The sequence below is a fragment of the Gymnodraco acuticeps genome, unplaced genomic scaffold (genome assembly GCF_902827175.1).
Source record: "Gymnodraco acuticeps unplaced genomic scaffold, fGymAcu1.1, whole genome shotgun sequence".
Lineage (NCBI taxonomy): Eukaryota > Metazoa > Chordata > Actinopteri > Perciformes > Bathydraconidae > Gymnodraco > Gymnodraco acuticeps.
The window spans coordinates 371,279-388,959 of NW_022991470.1; the positions used below are offsets into that span (position 1 = coordinate 371,279).

At 39.5% G+C, this 17,681-nt stretch overlaps 1 protein-coding gene across 3 annotated transcripts in view; it reads left to right on the top strand.

Moving 5' to 3' along the window:
* Nucleotides 1–17,681, top strand: part of LOC117533009 (semaphorin-4B-like) — a 75,289-nt gene that overhangs the window by 14,363 nt on the left and 43,245 nt on the right. The window contains exon 1 of one of the 3 annotated variants that reach the window (XM_034196641.1): nucleotides 7,001–7,211. The exons of the other annotated variants lie outside the window; for them this stretch is intronic. The gene's annotated coding sequence lies outside the window, so the exon portion shown is untranslated. Of the gene's footprint in view, nucleotides 1–7,000; nucleotides 7,212–17,681 lie in introns of those variants that run through there. 3 annotated transcript variants of the gene reach the window in all.

Genomic DNA, 17,681 nt, shown 5'->3' on the forward strand with positions numbered 1-17,681 from the left:
ACAAATATCTACTAAGTTTGGAAGGTGTAGTCCCAAATCCCACCACATCACTGGCAGCAAACCAAACAATATATTTTCTTACGCTAGATAATTGATGCCATTCTTCAATTAACTAACAAACAAATTAGCTTTGCAATGCCTTTCAACTTGGTCATTACTATCAATGAGTGCTGCAAATTAAGGATGAAACCCACAATGAGATGGAAGTCAGCTGGCTTTGTTCAGATTCTCTGCAGTCCCTCATGGAACGGTGTGTGCAAATATGCTGGTGAATTTTTTTAATCAATGATTAGCACATGAAACAGCTCTTCCCCAAGGCTGTTTAACTCTGACATATACTCTCAGTAGGCATACATGGAAAGTCATTAGGTTGGTGGTCCAAAAACAAACAAATCAACCAACAGGCATTGAGGAAGAGCAGTACATAGTAAGTGCATAGTAAGTTCCTATGTTCAAGCATTATTTAGGTGCTTAAAAGGTTAGTGTGTGGTCATACTGAGATAGTTTATTGATTTCCTACTGTTAGAATCCCTTTACAGCCCTGATTGTGTTCCCCACCGCCCGAAAGACCTTTAAAAGTAAAACCTGGAGCTAATATACAAGCACTCATGCTCTGCACTTTGTGTCTGAATGTTAATATCCTCCGTGAAGCAGCTCCTCTGTTAGTCCCAAATTCTGACTCTGCAGCTTCTTGTGAATACATTTGAGGATGCACAACTTGTTCTTCTGATGCTGATTTTAACTTAAATGTGTACCTGCCATCACAGGATGTGCTGACGTCAAACCAAGCATTGACGTGCATATGAATATTAAGTAGTTTAAGACTAGGGAAGTAAAAAAGGTAAATTGAATCAATATTTCACCACCTCTGCCAACTTTGAAACCAATTTGGATTCTGAATACATCAAAGAAAACAATTCACATATCTTTCAATCACCATTTTACTCTGTGCACATGTGTGTGTACTGCTTGGCACTATAGGCTTTTACATGAACACTGTCAGCTGTTATTTTAATTAAAAAGAGTGTAGTATTCCCCATTCGCTCAACAGAATACCAAGAGTATTACCAAGAATAAAACATGTGACGATGGTGGGCTGTGTAAAAATCCACACCCAGGACGCACAGCTGCTCTGGTTCAGATATTTTTCACCATAACTATCCATCATGCATACTCATTTTAAAAGAGATTTCATAGATTTTCCACTTAAAATCTTAAAAATTAATTTAATAATCGAAATGTTTTCATTCCAATTTAAATGTGGGTTAAAACAACAAAAAAGAATAGACACAATTCAGAGCCCAAGAACATATGTTACAGTGTGTTAACAGAGGTTAAACACAGAACAGAAGAAAGGGATAAAAGAAAAATATGATTCTTGAAAATATATTTTGTATGTTCGTTCCTGCACTTTAAATGTGATCTAATCTAAAACTACTAATATCTAAGCAGCTGATGGACATTACATTCTCTTTGAATGAGCTGTTTTTTTGGTCATATTCCCAATCCTCAGCAGAGCATTACTGACAGAGGCGGAGGTCCAAGTTTTGATTTTCTGGCTCTTAATTTCAGGAAAAGAACACAAAACACAATTAATGGGAAAAACCTGCCATTAGACCTAAGAAACACAGAGGCAATTTCTTACATTTAATGATATTTCATTCAACGCTGGGCTATGTTTAATGTCAAGATTAATAATGTTCTTTGTGCTGATAAATTCATACAAAATCAGAAACTCATTAATTCATTCCTAGTGCCTGGGGGCTTCCTTCCTCACACTGTGCAGCTGTGCAGGACCTTCACCTATGCCCTCCTACTGCAGCATCCACCGCCTCCCAGCTTCAAAACCACCAAGAAGGAGCCAGACAAAGAAAATCCATGCATTAAACAAACACACACACCGAAGACTTCATTTAGACTGAATTGTCCGTCACTGACGTCACTTCCCCCAAGCTCTCAGGGGAAAACTGGACCATATTAACGTGCATTAATCTAATAACATCCTATTGTGTTCGTATTAGAGCCACATGTCAGCCCTTCCCCCGGTGTGTGCACAGAAGCTGTCAGACAGAGGATATGCTCAGTCATTATAGAAATTAAAGAGGCATCCAAGCATTTCAGCTATCCAGTACGTTTTTGTGGCGTCAAAGGGTTTTGAGTCTGTTTCCTAATCTTTGCCCAATGTCACACTCTCTTTGTCTGGTTTTATGGTTCTGGTTCTCAGATTTAGTCAAGTCTTTCTTATCAACGTTTTTCAACAAGCAGGATGCCATAAAGAAAAACAAAGAAATACAAATATTGGTCACAACACATTGCAGTGTATTGATGGTAAAAGTAAGGCATCAGTCTTTATCTGATCCTGTTTTATATGAGCAGCAGCATGGACAAGACATGTTGTAAACCTCTGAGCATTAATTATCTGGAGGAACCAAAAAAAACCTTGAAAACTCACTCTGAGATGATTGAACATGTCAGGAATGAAAGTAAGAGCCAATTTATGCAGAGGACGTGATTTGCATCTCCTGTTTAATTATTTTCCCTGTCACTATAAACACAAGCCTACTTCTGACGTGTGTGCATCGGACATCGAGAGAGAGAGGGAGAGAGATGGGGGGGGCTGGAAGGAAAGGATGTCTTTGATATGGACATGAGCTGCCATCTTTTGCAACAATGATTGCTTGCTTTTCTGACTGAAGGTCAAATTAGCTGAACAACAAATCTACCTGGAGATGTATTAGATCCTTGGTTACAAAAAAAAGAGACATTCTCGAACTTAGTTTTAAAGGTATCTCCAAATGCAGGTAGTTTTTTGTTTTATGTGCTGAGATCTTAAGATATTTAGATCTCTGGACTGACCCCAATACAGTTGAAGAGGAATTGTATGTGTGGTGCCCAAAGCATAACATATGTAAAAAAACTCACAAGCAACATACCTATCAATAACAGATTTAAAAACACATTTGGAGCTGTTTTCTTTCCAGAAAACATGCTTTGCATCAACATCACACTCAAATATTGAACATATTTAGTATGTATGCTACCGGATGGTTGCATGCATTGTCAGTTTTTCAGTGTAGACACAATACTAACAAAACATTTGCTCAGAAACAAGTGGTATGGATTTGGGACACAGCTTTTATGTTTAATGCTTAAATCACATTTGGTAAACATAACATCTGCTAAACAGCTGGAGTTGTCATTGTGAGCATGTTAGCTTGCACTGCTGTATGAACTCTTTGAAATATTATCTATGGTTAATGTCTGCACAACTTTCAGTATGAATAGATATTACTAGAGGTCAATGATGAAATGTGATTATTTGCCATTTTGATTGAATCTTTATGAGGGTCCAACGAGTTATGTTGCATTAGACACACGTTTAAATGGATGATGACGGTTTCATACGGCACACAAACTTAAAACACATATGGTGATCCTCTCAAGGTCCAAGAAACATTAGTTCACGTCTGTTTCCTAATGTGCATAAAACACATGTTCACATCGAACAACACTTTGATTTAAAGTTATCAAAACAGCAAGTCATTCCTACCAATGATAAATGACTCACCCGTCACAACAACTCAGCCCAGGATCATTTATAGAGGAGGCAAATGGGACACTTTCAGACTCGGGTGCGTGCTGCAACAGTTCATGAATCATCAGCGTGAGGAGAAAAACCTCCTGCGCAGAGAGAGAGAGAGAGAGAGGGTGAGTGACATTTGGGGACATTTTTGGGACTGTTAGTGCGGAACAAGGTGTGAACACGGCGATGAGTCATAGTGCTGTTAGCTCCGCAGGAGACACCTGCTGCTCTGACTCACAGACTAAACAAGAAGTGGAGGTAGTCACCTATCTGTTTGTGGACTACTGTTTTCAAGCCTCGAGTTTTGGGATGTTTTGACCTTGCCATCTTGTTTTTTGGAACCAGAAGTAACTGTACAACCAAACGCTGAACAAGGCATGTTTTCACCACAAAGAAGTTACAATTTATTTTTAAGTTTTAAGACAAAAACACTGACAACACCCAAACCGGATAACACAGCGGTAGTTACTTGTCAATCAAAAGGTTGCCACGCCCTAAAGTATAACATCTTTTTTGACGGTTGACTCTAAATGGAACCATAATTTACTAAATGAACATTATGCAGGACTAGGGGAGACTTGAAGCCTATGATTGAAATGATATACTCGTGTTTACTGAGGAGACTGGACATTTTCTCATAGACTTCTATAACATCAGGGTTCTTTTTGCAACTTAGAAACTTGTCCTTTGCTTCACTTTTCAGACCTGTAGCTTATAATGATGGAGCTCAATGGTCACCTTCGCACGAAATACACTTTTATTTTCTTGTTTTTATCCCATTTAATAGATAACACTCATTAAACATACACAATTTATACAATATAATACTTTTCATTGTGGATATAAAAGCATCAAAATGGTCTACCTCAATCACTTTAATTCAAAGCCAGTTGTCGATAAACCAAATAAAAACTAAACAGCCATACCATGGGAACGGTTTGGTTCTACTTATGCACACGTAGCTAGCATGGAAAGTAATTTAAAAGTTAACATTTTCTTTGTTCAAGTTGTTGTTATTGTTGTTGCCTATTCAGATAACACTTATCAATACACACACACAATATAATTTAATCTAAACCAAGAGTGCATTTGAGTGTGTCTATTAAAGATAAAACATGACTTGATCTCATTGACAGAAGCTTTATTTTGGTGAATCTGATAATCTGATGTTGTGTATTATTTACTGAAAGAGTCTGTCATAGGCTTAACCCCAATAAAAGCTCCACGGGTTGCCATGACCTTAATATGAATCGCTGGTGTTTGCTTCCCTGTCAGGACAAGCAGATATTATTTTAATAGGGCGGCAGATTAAGGGTGATTTGATCAACAACCACTGAGCGTTTTTAAAATGCAATCTTCACGACTTAAAAAAATAGCCCTAATTGAGAATTTGTACACTTTGATGAATTCAAAGTATAAAATGCTACGGATAAACCCTGCCGTGCTCATTACCAGGAGGCCACTTCATTCTTATCAAAGTGCTTCACCAAAAACTGCAAAGTGCTCAACATCTTGTTTTTGCATTTTCAGTTTGGGAGAGTCAATATCTGACTGCTTTCCACTTCATTCTCTCACTTTTCAGTGTGAGATAAAGACTAATTTACTCTCCTCATTTTTGTATTCATTTGTTTTGGGTGAACTTAATAACTTTGGTTGACTCGGTAGCTTGATGGATTCATAAATTATTGCACCATACATCACCGCCGAACATACAGAAAAGCAATTTTAAAAAGATTGAATGGTTTTTTAAAAGGAATTCAAACTGCTGAGTGGCCTATCTGCACCCTGTTGTCACAAACATGACTTTTGCACAAGTTGGATGATTTTAATCAGAGTAATCCTTGATTGAATTTGAGGGATTACTGGTTTCCTGGCAGATAAAGGAGAACAACTTTGATTTGTCGCTGTCTTTTATTTAAAAAAAATACATAATTGAGAGTGGGAGTCATGCCTATAGTCAAAGAGATAGAAATACAGGGACTGAGGAATTAAGTGTCGTAAATGTAACCCCCACCTGTCACATATTTTTCCAGTTGGGGAAGGGTTGGCCTTTGCTTCATCTGTGTCACAGTCATGCAGAATAAGTCAGAGAGTGACAACATTTCCACAATAAAGAGGCAGGGTTGAATCAAGATGCAGCCTCGAGCGTTCTGCGCCTGGCTTGCTTACTGCCGTCACATCTCTTGGTGTTAACAGTCAAAATATCTGACAAATTCTCACATTGTCACATGTCACTGAAAGCAAGGAGCTGGATACTAATTATTAATGTTTTCTTCTCCCTGCGGGTGTGAAAAGTGGTTTTGTGTTATGCATACAAATGTGTCTCATGTCTCTCCTTGTCAAGGAAAGATACATTTTATTGGACGTCAGCAGCAGAGCAAATGGTGCAGCCAGGCTGTTGTTAGGAGCCTTTCAAGAAGAAAAAGACATGCACACAGTTCATTGAACTCTTTTTGGGGATAAAAAGAGATTACTTGAATGGCTGAGTCCGGTTGTGTTTAGGTCTGTGCCCTCGTACATAATCCTGTGTAATTCTCTTTGTGGTGGACGCTCTCAGTTGTCATTCATTGTTTGACAGCTGCAGGGCGCTTTAAGAAGAAAGAGAAAGAGGAATACTGATACCAAAGAGAGAAAGAAGACTTTCTCAGCCAAGAAGCATTGTCACAATCTGAGAGAGTATGCTTTGAGATTTGAGTCCCTTACCTGCTATAGGCCATGCATGTCAAATCATATGCTTTTTTTTGTCCATGAAAATGTATTTCCCCTCTTTTTGACAACCTTTGCATAGTTTAAAAAAACGTAGGCTACTTGGGCTTGCAATGCGGTGAGACATAGCTCTGTGTGCCATGTGTTGTTACACTCAATGATAAAGTGGCAAACAACTATACTGCCATTTATAATAAACAAAAAAGGGCCTTCAAAATCTTTGCATACATACTTTCAGCTCTGCAGCAAATCATGCAACCGTTTACAGAAATACAATCTTACATTACCCAGTAGTCATCTTTTCTTTTCATTTCTTTTTGTGTGTTTTGATGTGCTTTTGTGTAATCCACAATCAGTTGTAGACTACTTTACCCTTTCCCCCTAAGACAACTGCACACTGTCAACCTTGTTGTTTTATAATTAAATGCATTTATAATCATTTTTTCATATTTATTTGTATGTATGTTCATTTTTCATTTTGATATTTTATTTTTCTGTGAAGAAGGGACATTTGGGATGTAGTGTATTCAACTCATTCAGTTAAAATACAACTTTTAAAAAACCCTGCACATCTTATCTGAAATGTAGATTACATGTTATTGCATTATTTAGAGTGAGTTATTGAGGAAATGAGAGGCCATGTGTGTTGCAGGCTGGTTGTATGCAGTGTTTGCAGGCAGCGTGCAGGGGGAGGAGCTAAAGTTCAGAAGAGTGTAGTAGTAGAGGAGGAGGAGGAGGCTCGTCCGTAAACGCACCGTGGATGGACTTCACTTCACCGACACACTAACGGACTATAACCTGCTCAATCTTAGGCACACTGTGGATTTAAAGGGTGTTTCGATTCATAATTCGACAGTTGTTTCAACCATTTTGAAGACTTAAGGTGTGACCGAGTCCTTTCCTGTTCTGCAGCTTGTGGATGGTAAGGTCTTTATGCTCCGTGTTCTCGGTTTTCAGGTTAAACACCTTTACAACGGGAAAAGATGAGGCGTAGTAAACCTGAATTTCGTCTAAATCCAGTACATTTATGTTTATTACGGGGGAGAATAGTTTGTGGGAATGTTTAGCCTGCCATAAATGTACATTTAAAGTAATTCCGCTGAGGCATTTATTCTACAATGGGAGCTTTAAAGTGTAAATCAAGGTTTTTGGAGAAACTGCAATTTTTGTATAGTGTTTTGCCTCATTAATGTCGATGTGTAAGCCTCACCTTGAACTTATTCCTACATACAGTTTGGTTTTGTTCACCTCTGAGCTACTTTCATGACATGTCCATCCTTGCTAACCTTGATGTGGGTCTCCTGCACACACTGTCTGCTTGCTCCTGAGCGACATCCACAAACCAGGATGCATACATCTGAATTAATACTAAATAAAGTGCAGCATTTTCAGCCCTGTTAAAAGCAGTGTGTATGTGGGTAGCTGTTTTCTACCCATGTGTTTAAACAGCTGCTATTTGCATTCAGTCCAAAGAAACAAAAAAAAACGTGTGTTGAATTGGCTCTGCTTTATTTTCAGGAGAGTTATGGCAACATTTGTGAGCCCTGTTAAATCACGGAGGTCTGTGAACACCATTCTGGGATGGACTCTGTCCAATTTTACACTTTCTTTAAAGAAACCATCCTGTTTTCCTTTCCAAATAGTCCTCTTATCTTTGCTTTTATGTTGTAAAATGTGTTGAAATGCCATTCTGCATTTCTACTAAACAAACACACTCCCACCTTGGTTAATTAAGCACCTTTGTATTACTTTTTCTGTAAGGCCCAAACCACAAGTTCTTTGCTAACTGTGTACTTTATCCTCAACTGATGGGCCAAATCTGGAGGTTATGATGCATGAGAGCACTGCAGCCTGGTTCTCTGTTTAGATGGTGCTGATATGCTTCGCTGGAATCTGACTGTAAATGACCGGCAGAGCAGTCTCTCCCCTTCAGGCCTCTGCTGTTCTCCTGCTCCCCTTACCAGAGTGTGATACTGTATCAGTAACTCTAATAACACTCAAAGTCTCTGGCTCCCTTACTGCAAACAAACCTTTTCTCTGGCAGCACTTGCAAAAGCATCTTGCATGCTTTCCCCCAATCCTCCCTCTATTTCTCCAAAAAGCACACACATAAGCACACACAGACCCCCGCCCACACAATCACTAACACATTCAAACACTCAAAACAAACCTGCTGACTCCACCCAACACCCCACCCACTGTAACAACTTCAGAGGAATGGTCAGCATGTGGAGATGTTGTGGTAAAAGAGCTGGAAGGGAAGTGGGAACCGGGGAGGGGAGCAGCACACCAAAAGGTTAGTGATATCCCACGTAGTGTCCAGAGGGGCGCTGGTGGTGCTCAGTACAATCTGATGGGAACTTCAGGGTCCCTGTGCAGCGTCCAATTCAGTGCGGGATGTGGGAAAACACTAATTTCCCTGGGCTGAAGCCAGATTGCACCAGGACGCCAACCACGCTGTCTCTCCATCAGCTGAGTTGAGTTAGTGCAGATGAGTTCAAATAGGCTTTGTTGCCCATGCACAATAAAAGAAAATCCCATGTGGGTTTTGTTTTCCTGCAGATAGAACATTTGGCACGTCATTTTGAGGAATCTGGTAGCCGTAATGCAACCTTATCTGTGAAAAGTCACACCTTGCTTTTACACACGGGCGATTTACATTTGCATCCACTAAAACTTGGCTCCAGCCCTGTCCCTGTTGTATCTATGCATAGCTTTGTCTGCCAGTTGCAGAGCCATTCATATTCAGTATGACCTACAGGTCCTGTAGAAAAGCTGGCCAGGCCCTGCAGGGGTTTAGATGTTGGTGCCAGGAGAGGGCTCTGAAAGCAGGTGATGTGCCTCTGGGGCCATGAAAAAAATAAACGGAAATATATTTCTAATTTGTATACCTTTTCACTGTGGCTTGCACTTTGCCCACTCTGGCATTACTTTCACAAACAAATCTGTTTTGATATTGAAACATGTGCTCCACTTCAGTTTGAACGGTCTGTATGAGACTGCTGGGATGCTATGTGAATTATTTTAACACAGGACCTGAGTCTGAAGTCTTTACATAACACTGCTCAGCTCAGCAGGCAATAGGCATACTTATATTTGCCTAATGCTGTTTACCAGATTGAAAGTGTATGATGGAGTATACTTTCATTAAAAACAGGTTTCTGCTGTGTTAACTCTGGAGACCTAACATGTCATGTATCTTAATTAGGGCCGGGACTTTAACGCGTTAATTAAGATTAATTAATTACACAAAAATTAACGCGTTAAAAAAATTAACGCATTTTAATCGCACTTATTTTTGCACCGCGGAACGTTTCTCACTGGATGAGTTTCAGGCGTACCGATTATACTGGAGCACCAACTAACGTTCATGACTTCAGACAACAACAAACCACAGTGAACAACAGTGGGAAATGTTGTTTTAAAAAAACGGACGGATGGAAGCGTTGATAAGAGCACGGTTGTGTGCAAATTATGCAAAAAGGAATTCGCATATCACCGCAGCACATCAAGCCTCAAGTATCACCTCAATGCAAAACATATAGCAGCTAGCGTGGAAGCTAGCGTGGACGTTAGCCTCTTTTATCGCGTTCACACCATACAGTCTATGGTTCACACCAAAAAGAGCCGGTACTAAAATTAGTTCATGAGAACCTTTTTACCCCCACGAAAGTCCCTGCTAGAGAGCAGAGAGCTGCTAGAGAGCAGGGACTTTCGTACGGCTCTCTTGTGAGAAAAGAGCTATATTTCTGATTGGCTGGGCGGATTGCAAACCACGCCCTGTAAAACTCCCAAAAAGTTTGGTGAAGCCGCCATTTTATTATCCTCGCATTAGCATTATTAGCATTAGCATTAGCCCAGCGCAGAAACGCAGAGAGACTAACTTATGGCAACACAAAATAAAACATGGGAGCGGTGGAGATGAGGAGGTGTCGGCGTTCTGGCGATTTACTCGGAAGGCTTCAGTAGAAGCTGCTGGGACTCCCAGCAGCTTCTACTGAAGCCTTCCCCAACTCCGGGGACCTCCGGCCGGGGACTTTGGGCGGCAGTATACGCCGTGAAGTGGTTTGCGGCCTGCCAGTAAACCCAAAGCAGAAGAAGAAGAAGTGACGTCAGCGGCTTCATTTGTTCTCATGAACTAAGTTCTCATGAACCTTTGTGGGAAAAGTACTGCGGTGTGAATGCGCCTAATGGTATACTAAAATCCATGTGAAAAAAATTGCTTCTCACTGTTCTCAGGTCAAATATTTATATGCGATTAAAAATGCGATTAATTTCGATTAATTAATTACAAAGCCTCTAATTAATTAGATTAATTTTTTTAATCGAGTCCCGGCCCTAATCTTAATAGATGTTGTGCTCTTTAGTTGGGCATTGCATTACAGGATAATGTACTACAGTCTAATAATGTTCACGCAAGTCTGAGATTTAGCAGAGAAAATATCTTAAAGGTACATAAATATCAACTGTGAAGTCCATTTGGTGTTAGAATGTCTCAATAGTAACCATATTATTGTTACAATATAATGAAAAAATCATGTCCATACTTGCATTATGAAGTTGAGCCTGGACAGAGGCTTTGGTTTTGAGTAACCTGCAAAACCAGGTTGGTTTACATAATTAGGTTTATTCTAAAAACAGGTTTATATCCCAAGCCAGGTTTATATCACTTCCCTGTCCGTCTGACACGTGGAGAGGTTTGTCTGGAGTGCCCTCTGCTTTAACTTGAGGCCTCAGTGGTGAGGTGGCTGTCTTTAGATGGAAATATATTATATAACTTGTTCCTCTCCAGAGAGAAATTAATGTCTGTCCCATTCTCCTTCCCTTGTTTTGAAAGAAATATAGGGAAAAGGATAAACTGTGACTTGTGTAATGGAAAACAGACTCTCTGTGCCTGGAATGTTTTTCCGTGTGGATTGGCTGATAACTACAGCTTTTAGTTTTCAATTGGAGTGATATGCATACAATTATTGTGTTTATATTTTCCCTCCAGGATATAATTGAGATTTGGTTTTTACAAGGGAAATTACAAAATAAAACCATATTATTTTACGAGACAAACAAAGAAGTTATATTCCTACATGTGGCTGGGGGAAGAGTTATCAGGACCTTGCAGTGGAACAAAAAGTGTCCTTTATTGCTTAGAAGAGATACGCAGGTCATTTGGAAGGAACACTGCAATTTAACTTCTATGTAAACATCCTATTTAAAGCTTATTTTCCAACACAAACAAACCACATCAACAGCACATACTGCAGTGTGCCCATCTACTCCATTTCCCACTTGTTGAGTTTCTGATATCAAGTCATTTTTAGTATTGTGATACAAAGCTACAAGCAAGTTTTGTAAAAGAGACTGTATGAAAATGATAAGGGGAGAAAGGGGTCATACATGGGGTAGGGGTTTGTTATTTGTCCTTTAGTTGACCAGAATATTATCTGACTTTATTAAGAGAGCAATGGAGGGTGTATTTTCTACTTTGGATTTATTTTGTATCAGGTTTCGCTTGCCTCAGGGGCTATATTATATTATTATTTGTTAGGATATGAATGTTTAAATTAGGGAACATGATCAAATTAACTGTACAGATCACTGTTTAGATATCATGACATTTGGGGAGGGAGAGTATTGGATTATTTCTATTAATTCAAAGATGGATCTAACGAAAGTATTAGGGACTGGGGCGGGAAACGTATCGTTCCCCAACCATTTCATTTTCTTGCAGTCCCTTCCCTGCATTTTCATTGTAAATCAATGCATCATAATGCCTTTTTAGTCTAGAGAGCAGGGACTTTCCTGGAAGAAAAAGGTTCCCATTTCTCATTGGCTGGGTGAATTGCAAACCACGCCCCATAAAACTCTGAAAAGTTTTGTGAAGCCGCCATTGTATTTGCTGGCATTAGCATTATTACCATTAGCACATTAGCCCAGCGCACCAACGGAGAGAGACTAACTTATGGCAACACAAAATAAAACGTGGGAGCGGTGGAGATGAGGAGGTGTCGGTGTTCTGGCGATTTACTCGGAAGGCCAGTCCCCAACTCCGGGGACTTCCGGCTGGGGACTTCGGGTGGCAGTATACGCCGTGAAGTTGTTTGCGGCCTGCCAGTAAACCCAAAACAGAAGAAGAAGAAGTGACGTCAGCGGCTTCATTTGCCTAATCCTCCCTCAGGGACTTATTCCGGTGTGAACGCGATCTGCTCGTTAGAACTAAAGAGTTCCGATGAACTAAGTACTGGGACTAAGGAGTCGTGTGATGCAGTGGGTTGTGCGTTTGTGTTCGGATCAGGGGGTCACAGGTTCAAACACCACTGCAGTCAGCATGTCGTTGTGTCCCTGGGCAAGACACTTCACCCCAAATTTCTCTTGTGGGGATTGTCCACAGTATTGAGTATGTAAGTCGCTTTGGATAAAAGCGTCTAACATGTCACATGTAAGTACGGCAAAGTACTTGGTATGAAAGCGCCTAAAGATACCATTACTTATCTGTACCATGTATCACCTATTATCAGTGGGACTGTTGCCAGGAAGGACCACGCTGTTGACTTATTACTTCCTTTATTGGCGACGACTGCTGGGTAAGACAAAAACACAGCCCCTGACAGTAATCAAAGCACAAGTACTTCAGCTGTTCCTTTTGATGTTGACATGTTTGTAGAGAGTAAACAGCCAACAGCCTTGAAGCGGCAAACTTGACAAACGACTCCGACAAACTGTGTCATGTTTCCACCTGGGATGAGTAATGCCAACAGTTTTGTCGTCAAGGCTTGTCCGTACGATCGTGGACGTACCTGAACGCGCTTATGTTGCAGCAGTGTGGGTTCGACTAGGAGAAGCAGGGGCCAGAAACACAATATTGTCAACTGATACGCTTTTAAATCCCATTGCCCTGCTTGTCAAATCGAGTAAAGAAACGAGTCCTCACTTGGTTTAACTGAAGGGATTAATCGTGCCCCCCCAACTCAATGTTTAAGTCATGAGATGAACAGCCTACTATGGATCGCCAAGACTCTAGATCTTATGGTGTAATTAGCAGATGAACTGTGATGCCAACACAGTGTGGTCCAGACTTCACAAAGGCCTCTATTGTGTGATTGCATGACTGTAAATCTTCAAGTGTTCTTTGTCACGCCACAGAGTTTGTTCACAGACTTGACCGACATCATCATCAACCCAGCAGATGAATGAGATGTTGTGGCCATTTGCAGCTTTGATAGCAACAGTGTTCCCTATACATCTTATCTGGAAAGTCACAAGGAGAGCAGAGTGGCGTGGAAATAAATGAAATGTTATTTCTTTCCCTTCTCACTGCTGACGTCTTCAGACCGTCATTAAAATAGCTATGCTATAGCCTAAAGCAAATGGAAAGTTTTGTCTCAATTTTGTTATATTTCCCACAGGAAGTAAAATGTTTGGTTTTTGTCGTAAGGATTTCCTGATTGGACAGAATACTTCATTAGTCTGTGTAGGTCATCAGTTTAAAAGTTTGAAGAGCTTTTTAACCCAGAAGCACGGAAAAAAGCAAAGTATCTATGCTCCAGTAAGTTTGTAATCTCACGGCAATCATTGTTAAATGCAGTAAATCAGCTTGCAGATCTAAGGTGCCCATCGTTTCTGTAACAGGGCTGTGATCAAGAGGATCTCTGTGTGAAATGATGCCTCCGATCACACTGCATTCTGACTGATACGCACTACTCATTATTGACGCTTTGCAATGTTTTCAAGTACCGATCTCCCACTGTACCCTGTCAGGCTTGAATAATTTGAGGCAAGGGCAACTCTGTATCAGAGGGAATAAGGTGACCCCTACTCTCCTTTAAGCACTTATCTCCTCTGCCAGTTCTGCTTCACTCACTCGTTTGAAATGATAATTGCTCCTTCCTGCGTGGGAAAGCTGACAAGTATTTGCACAAATGTTAAAAGGAGTTTGAATATTCCTATGTGAGCTTGGGATTACTCTTTAAGTGGTCGTATCTCAGATTATAGAGATGTGAGTGTGATTATATAGCATGTTGGGATGGATGTCAAAGCGACACAAGTCCTGTTGCTTACCTGTAGGTAACACAGAGGGATGAAGAGTCGGAGTTCATCACTACATTTTAAAGACTGCCTTTGACTCACAGACAAGGCCGTGATGGGATCCTGGAAACGTTGCACATAGTCTAGTTAACAATTAATACAAACCTGCCTGCTAGGTCAGGGTCATGCAAAGCCAATTAAGGCATATTCAATGTCCAGCCTTGTACCTGATTATCCTGTGAAAAGGCTGCTCAATGCAAAGTGCTGGAACAGTCAGTCCATGTTGTATTATGAATTATAATACTGTGATTATGAGCAAAGTACAACATCTGCTTTTCAAATTCACATTAAGATTGATTTCTAACCGTACCTTGATTAACTCATTATTATTTTAAACTAGAATTATCTAAATGTTGTTGGAGTACATTGGTGAAATGGTTTTAAATCCAATCACACACACGACCCATCTCAGTAACAGCGTCTCTCTTCAGGCAGTCGGGTATAAACAGTGCATTCGTAATATGCACCGTGCATTGGTGTAATATATCACCGTCTTTTGTGAGTTATGCTTCCTTTTTTTTTTTTTGTCTGTGGATGTGTGCTTCTATGTGAGGCAGAGTTCCACTGAGCCCAAGCATTACATTGTATTTGTAACATACATAACAATAAAGTAAAGCGGAACTTCCACTAGTAGAACTTTTCACAAAGATGCTGTTCACTATATATACTGAATAAAACCCAGCAAAACAACATAGTTTACTTCCCTTTTCATCTTCGTATTTCCTGTTAGTTGTTACAGATAAAACTTGTTTCTGGTCTTTGGTGCAGATCTGAATCCAGAAGCAGATCAACATATTCTATAGGTATCTGTTGCTAAAATAAAAATATGTAGTAAAGTGCAGCCCTGGCAGAACAATGCCATCACTGAGTTATTTCTAGTTTAATAAGTATACTTTTTTTTGTCTGTTACGCTAAATGAAAACTTTGATCCAAATCCACTTTTACCCAAAAGCTGTTTGAACCTCCAGTGAGTGACTCATTTCTGGGTCATGGGAAGTGTCTGGCTTATGACCTGAATTGCCTTTAGCTTCGTAGGAAGTTTGAATGCCTCTTGAGTAAATTCCCTATTTGTCATAAAGTATTTTCCTGTAATTAGTTCTTTGAAAGTCATCACCATTGGGTATTTGAATGCATCAGAGACATACCACAGCAGGATGCATTACAGTCAGTCATCAATACAAAGATGATTTGATTAATTATTAATAATACATGCAGGAAATGTCAGTATCCTCATATTATCACTCTGGGATCACACATGTTAATCAATAATTCAGGAAACGCTGTTGGTTTCAATTCCCAGAGACTCTCGTATTACTGTCAGGATCTAGATGATGTTATTTCCAGGAAATAATGTCCTGTATTGTCTGATTTTAGATATATTTTGTCCTATCTGGATTCATCTTTTTTACCAACATACGTATTGCAAAGGATTGGAAAAATACCAAATTTATGTACCATGTTACGATGTATATAGTACCAGCGGCTTGCTATCATATATGGTAAACTATTAGCATAAAGGAAATGGAACGTTAAATCAATGGCTCTTGATTAGCATAAGATCTGTTTCTTTAGTGCCAATTGTACAAATGTCCCTCTTTTTAACAGGAAGTTTGCCTTCAGGCATCAGTATCCTGAGTCTTTGGTGCACAGCTGTCCCATATTATTGATGTAAACGTTGGAACGTGCATATAGCTTTTTATTGTATCGCCCGTTAAAGTCTCTTCTGTTGTGTACTGACACAGAGTTCTCGGTTTGTTATACCTGCGGGGTAGAAATGATATTGGAGAAACAATATAAGAAACATTTTGTCTCTGTGGTTTCATTTAGTCTCTGTGTGTGTTTTTTCTGTAACTAAAAGGTGAAAGTAAAAGTCAAGCTGCTTTTGCTCACATTCAACCATTAATGTCTTTTTCATTTCTTTACTTATCATGACATATTGAAAAAACATTAAATGTTTACTTTTAGCAATTCATTTCCTGCCGTATATTAATTTGCTTTAAAAAACAAAACTATGCCTGGCTGGAAATATGTTTTTGTTAGGCCTGTATTGTGTTCAGCTTGATATGCTGATGCTGTCCATATTAAAAACTCCTCGAAGGCCTCTGTGAGAGGATATCCTGGAGATTTGTTTCTGATAGACGTATTACCTGTGTGCCGCTGTACATTCCTAAGAAAGCAATGAGCCATTTAAGCACCAGTATAGACACACTGAAGGTTTTACAGTTTATTTTTAACCGAGTCGTGATTTATTTAGGAGTCTGCGTTTTTGGGGCTGGGAGCAGTCTGCCCAACTGAACCCTTCTTTTTTTTATTCCCCCCCTGTCCCATTTTCTTGTGGACTGGTTGAGAGGAAGTGACCTACCCATTTTGACACGAAGTACTGTATATAGCGCTGTATTTTATAGACGATATACAAATAATGTTCGACCCCTGACTTGAAGGTTTAGGATTCAAAAGTTAAAGGTAAGCTAACAATGTATGAGCGCCTGTTTTGGTTGTACATTATGTAATAATGTATTAAAAAAAAATCTTTATCAGATTAACTAAATTGTCTTAAGCTTACATTGCATACAGAGTTAAACAAATATATAACTGTTACCATAATATACAGTTTTCTGTTCATTCAGTTGAGAGACGGACCCATGTCGTGCTATAGTTAGCTAGCTCGTTTGACACCAGGGCTAAAAAGGTGTCAGAGGTTGGTTAGCATCTCTAATAAGACGATGAAAGTTATAACTTTTTCATGTTGTGTCATCTCAGGTTGCTTGCTTATGCTATCCATGTTTAAACCCAGTTTTAGTTTCTAATTTGTTCAGAGTTGTGGGTAATTCCTGTGGGAACTGGCTTCGAGCTAGCTATGGTAGCTGTTGATGATTAGCATGGTGAGAACATCCAAACTCGTATCTGCTTGGTAACAAAAGTAATGTAAATATGAACTATCTACTAATTTATCGAGTTTTGCCGAGTTGTATGTAATAACTCGTGACATTTTTCTGGTGACTTGTTCAACACTGCTTCAATATGTAATGTATCATTCAATACAAATTCAGCACTAGAAATACACTTTTAAACAAGTGAAAGGACAGGGATATTAACAAGCTAAAGTTATTTTATAATAATTATACTTAACATAAAAGATAATTGCTTCTAAAATAAACAAACATCTAAGCTAAACATTGTAAACATAGATTGTTTTTAGATAAAATGGTTTACCTTCCCCCCCTGCCATCCCCTTGTTTGAATTCAAACCAATCATGCGCTGCGCTCTCAGCTAAGCAGCCTGCGATAAGTGAGAGTTATAATGGCTGGCACA